We start from the raw sequence: 8,767 nt of genomic DNA on the forward strand, positions 1-8,767 counted from the left end.
TTTGGGGACCGGCAACCAAGGCATGAAGTCCCAGGGTTAGGCTAAGTATGTTTGAGGGAGGTTGGAGTAGTCATTGCCTCCTGTAAAGACATTGTTAGACATTGAAAGACCTGTTTTAGAAGGAAGCCCTAGTGGCTCTGTTCTGCTAGCCTGCTAGGCAGCCGTTCTAGGAGTTCCTGTTAGTAGTGAGGCAGTTAGAGAAGCCTGCTAGAAGATCATAATAATGATGCCAAGAAATCCTGACTGTCCTACAAGATGAATATAAATACGAAGGTGTGTAAAAAGGGGTTCTAACCCCTATCAAAGAAAAGAAATGAAATAAAAATATATAAGCAGTTGATCATTGCCTTGCGAAGGCCTGGTAGGTTCCTGGGGACGAGTCAGACCTGGGGCCGATACCTTGTCTTCCTAGGGGTGGCTTCTTGCTGGAAAAAGTAATATCAAAACCAGGAAGGTTGGAGCGAAAATAAAAGTGAGCGTTAGAAAAGGATTAAGTGTCGCCTTGCGAGGGCTTGGTAGGTTCTTGGGTGCCGAGACAGGTCTTGAGACCGATGCCCTGTTCTCCTTGGGTCACTACGCTCAGCTCCCTCCTTTTTACATGCCCAAGTATGTGCATCCAATAAAAACCCCAAAAGAAGAGATATATTGAAAGAAAATATCCTTTGCTCAGGCTATAGGAGTCCTCGCCTTGTAGGAGCTCCTAGTTGTGTTGTCTTTAGTTGGTCAGTAGTTCAGACTACCACTTAGGGCAACCTCTTTAGCAGTTCTTTTTAGTTTGGCTGTGTTGGAGCAGCTGGTTAGTGATTCACTTCGGATCTTCTATTAAATGATGCTAGGCCTACTCCTTGTGGATATCATGCTTTGGTTCTGTCTAGGGGTAGGGGGAGCATTGTGCTGAGTTTTATTATATAATTGTTTTGTATCAGTTTGATGCTTCTTTGGTCGTTTATGTGCAGATATGTTCGTGGATTCGACGGGCTGAGTCGCCCTATCCCGTGGTCGCCAATGAGAGCGGAATTTAGGTGACGGGAAGTGCTTTAAAAAAGCTAAAAATTATGAAGATCAAGGGAAAAATATTCACTATCAAAGGCGGCGGCTCGATCTAGGACGATTTTAAGCGCCAAAGTGCTTTAAAGGCGCCCGAGCGACACTTGGTGATTTTTCATAATTTTTCAGACAGTCGTGCGGGTTGACACAAGCTACTGGCCAATGCGGGATGCTAAGCCGGACGCCCAGGATTTTTCAGAGCTCGATTCCGAGTCCGGACGGGGAAATGGCCAAGAAACCGGTCAAGATTTGAAGAGGTGGACAAAATTTGGCCAAAATGGGCAAGTGACCCTTGGGAGCCCAAACTTAAAATGCCACATGAAAGATTAGAACAAATCGTGGAGAGAGAGAGAAGGAAGATCAACGCCAGGATGCGCCGAAAAATGCGCCATGATCTTGATGGAGGCAACATGCCTGCTGCACACAACCCCCCCGAGTGATCATTGGCAGTGAATCCCCTCCGTATGCTGACTCTATCGCCGCCCTTCGCCCATCGAATGATGGCCTGGTTTGAAATTTCTGATTCTAGTCTTTCTCTCTCCTCCCTCTCTCTCTTCTAAGAGGCAGTTCATGTGTGGGAAGGAGCAATGAAGAAAGAATGATGGAGGCTTGTCCGGCATGGACCGGATTGCTCCACGGGCTGAGAATGGTGATTTGTGATGTTGCTGGACATGAAGTGTTGCTGTTTTCCAAATCTACAGCCATGGACACAAAACCCGAAACACGCGTTTAAGCGGTAAACTAAAAAAATTACAAAGAAAATTTAGTGTTTTATGCTTTTGATTGATGGAATGCCGTTCATATGGACTAAGATTTGATTATGCTGCTGATTCTTCTGAGTTCTTACTGTTTATAACCAGAAATTATGAAAAACATGCATTTCATGGCTCGAAATAATGTCAAGAAACCCGAAAACGCATGAAAAAGGGGGAAAAACAAGGGTTTTGGGCATATAAATGGGGAAAATCGTCGATACACATCAACTAATCTTTCAATTTTGTTGCAAATGAACTAAGGGCCACAGCCCACAAACTGGTTTTCATTTTCAGCAATTTAAAAAATACAAGAAAATGAAGAAAATGGCGGGAAAATGATAAAAAACCCATGAAAAATAGGGGAAAAATACATTTGGGGCTACGAAAAATATAGAAAAATAGGATTTATGTTTGTTGATGTATAACAAGGCTGGGGCATGAAGTTATGCTTCAGTTCAACCTTGCTTATATGTTTTAGTGCGTGTTTCCTCCCTTTCTCCACATAAAATGACAAGGAAACCCTAAAAGAAATGAATGCAATGATGCACTATCAACGGGGAAGGGTAGAGTTGTGGAAAAAATGGTTAAATGCCGCTGAGCATGAGGGATAATTTGCTGATTTTATATGCATTGCATCTAGGACGGAATAATAATGATAAAAATTAAAACCTAGTAGCACGAAGATCACTTCGGTGCTAGGTGTTGCAACGAGGCACAAAGCGGTTAGAAAGAAAAGCATGAAAGAGATGTTTTGCACTTGCACGCTGCTGGTTTTTAAAATGTTTGAGCACTAGGCATCCACCTCTTTGCATGATCATTTAGAGGAAATTAAAAGTATCAGCGTCAGCTCCTGGATATGCATAGCAATTGTTTTCAGTAGGCCTTTGACCCACCGTTGAGAGCGTGAGGTTCCTATGCTGTAGGATAGACGAGGGTTATAGGGGACAGCAAGTGAGGAAATGGTACATTCCTGGATACGTTTATTTGGTACCTTGAGCGACGTTTGTGCGAAATGTTTAAATGTGGAGCGGCGCATCGAGGGGCCAATCCCCAAGGTGTAGGAGAGTCGCAGAGGGTTGACGGCATTCAGCCGTAGGAGGAACCCCATGTGTGTGTGATTCGAGCCTTTTGGCTATGTGGAAGGGACTCCCTCTGAGGAGCAATATTGGGTTAGGATCAGTTGGACTGCAACGTATTACAAACGCAATGTTTAGGAAGGCAGAGATTTTGATAGACGCTCCTGGCCGCGAGGCCGAGGGGTTGTCTTGCGCATAGTGACGAGGTCCGGCTAGTGCATGAGCCAGTGCCGGCCCGTTTTCAGGTCCATCATCTTTTTACAACGAATCATCATAGAAGGTGAAATTCATGAAAGGTTTCTTACATTGCTTAAACTCTAGGAATTCATCATTGCTAATTGCATATCTTAGCAAGGGAAAGATTGTTTATTTTTCATGAGTTTTGTTTGCAAGGAAAAAAGGATGTTTAATTGAATTTACCTAACCTCAAAGCAATAAAGTTTAGGACTGAAAAATCAATTGTCACATACATAACAAATCGTGCCGAGGTGATCTTGATATTACCTTCTAAAAGTTAACTGAACTAATATAAACTTAGAAATACCTATGTTGCGAAATATGCATTGGGAATGATTTAAAAATCCAAGAGATGTTATACCTTAAATACTTTCCTACCTTCCCTCATTGTAGGGTCAATAAATCGTAAATGAAAAAGAACTAGGGTTTGTCCCTGAGGTTCTGAAAAAGAGATCCTAGGTCTGACAAACATGAGCTTAAAGAAACTAAAACGGATTGTTTCATCGTATATTACGATGTAGGACTTGCAGAGCAAGTACTAAGTCATATGGTCTTGTGATTGATTCACAAGAAGAAAGGTTGAATACCCTCAACAAGAATGGCGGATCCTTACGCAAGTTATCTTGCAAAAGGATGTATTCTTTGATATCCTTCTGAATAAGGAAGGTTAAAAAACGGAAACAAAGTATCCAATGAACTTTAGGGTTGACCAAGTTGGGATAATAGGGTACGCCCTAACCGAGAATATAAGGGATCTTGCCAAGTTGCAACACCCTGGAATGAGTACTAATGCATTTGAAAGGAAAGAATCATTCCTTAGTAGTTTGCCAACAACAAGATCAGGTTAATGGAAGTGTTTGTGCTTGCTAGATATTTTAGAGCAGTGTTTGATTTATGAATTACAAACTAAATGAATATCTATACTTTAGGTTGAAGGCCTGAAGGGAGAGGCAGCTTCAATTACCCCCGAATGCCTACCTGACCCTAACTAAGGGGGTTGTTGACCGCGCCGGGAACGTGGACCGAACCCGCCGCGAGAGGTCTCTCCGTTGAGCTCTACTTGGAGCAGGAGGATGCTTGGGTGCCAGGGGGGCTCTCATCGTAAATCCCTCGCCTTCCGAGTCCTACACAAGAGGCTAACGTAACTCGGGATTGGATCTTGAGGCCCGCATACTAGTCTACGGGCAGAAGCTTGGAATAGTGATCCCTGTGGATTACTAGATAGCCTTTGGGTAGATTATGGACAAGCCTACGGGCGGAACTCCTTATATTTCAAAGATAAATATGATGATGTATTAACAAAGAACTTGTCTGATATTTTTTTTCTATGTCACGTGATAAGATTACATGAAGGAACCAATGCTTAACGGATTAATTAAAGAAGCTGATTGTTATATGTCCAACTAATGTGTTAGATAATTATCTAACTAAAACAAACTGAGGAAAGTGCGGAGGATGGGCCATGGGTCCGTCCTACAGTTGGGTGGTCCCGGTTAGCCGGGAACTTTTCTCAAATCTCGAAGAACAGGGGGATGATTGTCAAGGGACAGAACAATGAAAGCGTTGACATGGAGTTATGTCTTACCCGATTTACACTATTTTAGGGGAACGGAATGGGACTATGCCTTATGGCAGAGGGGTTGAGCTTTGCATCCCTCTCGTTTCCCATTCTCCTTGAACCAAGTGCAGTGTGAATCCACTTCAGACCTGGTGTTTCTGCGTAAAGTAGTTCGCTTGGGTCCGACGCTAGTTGCTGTTAGGTAATGACCAATCAGGAAAACCCTAATTCTGGTTGATCCTAAGTGGGAACGGCCAGGATACTTCCACTACGTGGCAGATGCAGAAAGACCTAGATCGCAAATCCTGTAACATTCCATAGGAGTGTCGGGCGGAGCTTTCTAGACATCCTTCCCGATGGACTGCTAAGACGTGTCCTGGATGATACTAATGGACACGTTACATTATGATCAGCCTACAGAGACACAAAGCGCTGAAAACTTTCAACCAACAGATTTTATTATTGAAATATTTCAGCATCCAAAGTTTAGGGCTGTTCCTATGCAATCCATAGAGTAGAGGGCTCAGGATATTCAGCCCACCAGAGGGGAGAATTGCTGATTTATAGCAAGATTTGAGTAGTGCAGAGGATCATATTGAAGCCAAGGTTGACACAAAATACAAGACTATGGATAAGAAGGTGAAACCGGTAGCTGGACCGCTTCCACCTGACACTGATCAGCAAATAGAGAGGGCTGCCAAGCAACCAATTTTGATGAACCCAGTGCATATAGGCCATAAATTTTTAGTAGAGACTCTTGCTGAATTAAAAATTGGAAATGGTGATTTCTTGCAACCCTCAGAGAAGTAGTGCTTTCAAGATATGCTTGAGAGACATGGAAGGGGGTTTACTTTCTTTTCGCATGAGATTGGATGTGTGAATCGGGATATTGTTGCCCCTAGTGTGATCTTTACTCTTCCTCATATTCCATGGAACCTCGACCTATTCCAGTCCCTAGTGCACACCTGCCAAAGCTAGTTGACTTGTTGAATGAGAAAATCAGGATGGGAATCCTAGAGCCATCATCTGCACCATACTCAAATAGGTGGTTTACGGTTCCAAAGAAGAATGGTACTCTCCGATTTATAAAGGACATGCAGCCAGTATAAACAGAGTTATTATCAGGAATGTTGGTATAGGTCCAGTTGTGGATGAGTTTGCAGAAGCATTTGTTGGACGTGCCATCTATTCTTTAGGTGACTTGTATTCGGGATATGATCAGTTTCAGCTGGCCTTGGAAAGCAGGGACCTAATCACTATGAGAACTCCTATTGGGCTTGTCAGGATTTGTACCTTGCCTCAAGGTGCCACTAATTCTGTTGCACATATGATGAATGCCATGCATAAGGTCCTTCGTGAGTACATATCTCAGCTTACCATGCCTTTCTTGGATGATGTGCCCATTAAGGGGTGTGCAGAAGAAGAGAAGAATGAGAGTCTAAATGAGCATGGATGCAGATACTTTGTGGTTGATCATATTGCAGCTTGTGAAAATATTTTGGCCAAGTTAGAATAAGTGAACTTGACACTATCAGGGAAGAAATTTGTTTTTGGAGTAAATGAGGTCGTCATTGTTGGACATATGTGTGGGTATTATGGTAGGAAACCTTCACTTGAGAAGGTGGATGCTATAGGAAAGATTACGGAGTATTGTTCTACCACTTCAAAGGTACGGAGATTCATTGGAGCCAGTGTGTTTTACATGATTCGGATACCCCATTTTGCACACATAGCAGATTGTTTATATCAGCTACTTCGAAAGGGGCTGAAATTTTATTGGGATGAGAGCCACACTAGAGCCATGTGGAAATTGAAGAAGTTATTGTAGATTTCTCCTACTCTCAGGAAAGCGGATTATAATTGTGGAAGGCCTATTGTATTGACAGTTGACATTGGTCCAATTGGCATAGGTTGGGCTGTGGGTCAAGATGATGTAGATGGAAATAGGTACACTATTCGGTTTGGGGTGAAAGTCCTAAATGAGAGACATAGGAGGTATCTGCAAATCAAGAGGGAATTACTGGGAATTATTATGGCTCTCAAATGTGATAAGGAGTATTTTATTGGAGCCCCAGTTGTGGTAGAGATAGATTGCTTGCCATTGATAGGTATGATTACGAGTTGCTCTACTCCCGATATAGTTATGTTGAGATGGATTGCATACATCAAGTCATTAAATCCAAAATTTAAACACATATCAGGGAAGGATAATCCAAGTGACAGATATGCTATCTAGAGCTAGATATGATGATGAGGAGACACTACTTGCAGAAGAGAATGATGTAGAAATTTTAGCCGCTATGGTTGATCATGTTTGCCATGTCTATGATATTGTGGCTTTCATAGAAGAACTCTATGTTGGAGACTAGTTGCAAATTGGCAAGTACCTTAGTACACTAAGCAAAAGAGATGAATGGACAGATGAAGAGTTCAAGAAGATCAGAAGAAAAGCATATGGTTATTTTCTCAAGCATGGATTTCTTTGGACACACCCGAAGAAAAGTGGTGGATTACCCTTGCGGGTTGTCTGTAATAAAGAGACCCAGTTACAGGTGATGAGAGAGTTTCATGAGAGTCCTTGGGCTAGTCATAGAGGAGTGTGGGCTACTTATGAGAAAATCAAGGAAAAATATTGGTGGAAAGGCATGTATAGAGATGTTTCTCGCTTTGTAGAGACTTGGAGAGACTGTCAGATGTATTCCGTAGTGCATCATCGAGATGAGCTTTATCCAACCTATCCGCTATGCATTCATTATAAGTGGGTAGTTGACTTGGTTACTATACTGATGAGTCTATGGCAGATGAGATAAATTTTTTTGGCTAGAGAGGATCTTACCAATCATGTTGAGGGTAGACCTTTGAGAACGAAGACCACTAGTGCAGTGTGTAAGTTCTTATTGGAAGAAATTTTCTGCAGGTATAGCTATGTGGGTAAAATCACTACAGATCGCGGTGAATTAGATGCAGATGAAGCTAGGGATTTTTTCTCTCAACTAGGAATCAAGTTGGCTCTAACCACAGTATACAATCAAGAGGGAAATGGAAAGAGTGAAAGAGGGCATCCACTGATAGTGAAAGCATTAGCCAAAGCATGCAAAGGACCGATTGGAGAATGGCAGAGACTTCTACCATTTGCTTTGTGGGCTGTTCGTATGACTCACTGTGTTACCATAGGATATATGCACACAGAGTTGATGTATGGTCAAAAATCGGTTATGCCAACTGAGACTTGTGCTTTGACTTGGCAGGAGGATTTGATGAGAGAGGAGCTCTTAGCTCTTCCGATCCGACAGTTGGAGAGAAGGCCTGAGGATATTCAACTAGGTATTGATAGGTTGAAGGTTGCTAGACTTAGAAATAAGGAAAGGTTTGACAGCAGGCATCGCTTGGGGCCTAGAGCAATAGAAGAGGGAGACTGCGTATTAGTCTTTGATAGCAACCTTGAAAATCAGCATGCTGCACTTCAGAAGATGGTGAAAAGATGGTTTGGGCCATACAGACATGTCTTTGATAATGCATCATATGAGTTGACAGAATTGGATGGGACAGTGCTTAGAGTGCCCATTGCAAGAAAAAGAATCAAGATTTTCAAGAAAAGAGATGATGAGGATTATGCATTGGAAGAATTTGCAAGAGAAGAGCAACGAGAAGAAACTCCAGTAGAAGAGACAGATGATATGACAGATAACCTTGCTAATATACCGAAAATAGACAATGAAGAGATTGATCAGTACGTGGATCTTGACGACAATGATCATGGGTAGTTGGCCCATCCGGAGGATGTGCAGGATCAGAGGAGGTGGATGTCATACTGCTGCGTATCCGAGGTGCAGAATCCACCAAAAAGTTTGTGTGTGACATTCATGTTTTGTGTCTACCTAGTCGTTGTGTTTGCATTTTTTTTGTGTGTGGCTTGTGTGTGCGTGTGTGTATGATCCCTAGTTTTCCCGTAAGTGTGTTTTGAGTTATCGTCTTAAACCCGTGTGTTGGAGAAACATATGAATGGCAATCCCCAGTTGTGAGATGTCATTATATTGCAGAACAAGTAAGCCATCATCCACCTGTATTGGCATTTTTTCATTGTGAGAATATGC

This window comes from Lygodium microphyllum, chromosome 30 (genome assembly GCF_053477565.2).
Source record: "Lygodium microphyllum isolate KBCC chromosome 30, Lygodium_microphyllum_v1.1.10, whole genome shotgun sequence".
Lineage (NCBI taxonomy): Eukaryota > Viridiplantae > Streptophyta > Polypodiopsida > Schizaeales > Lygodiaceae > Lygodium > Lygodium microphyllum.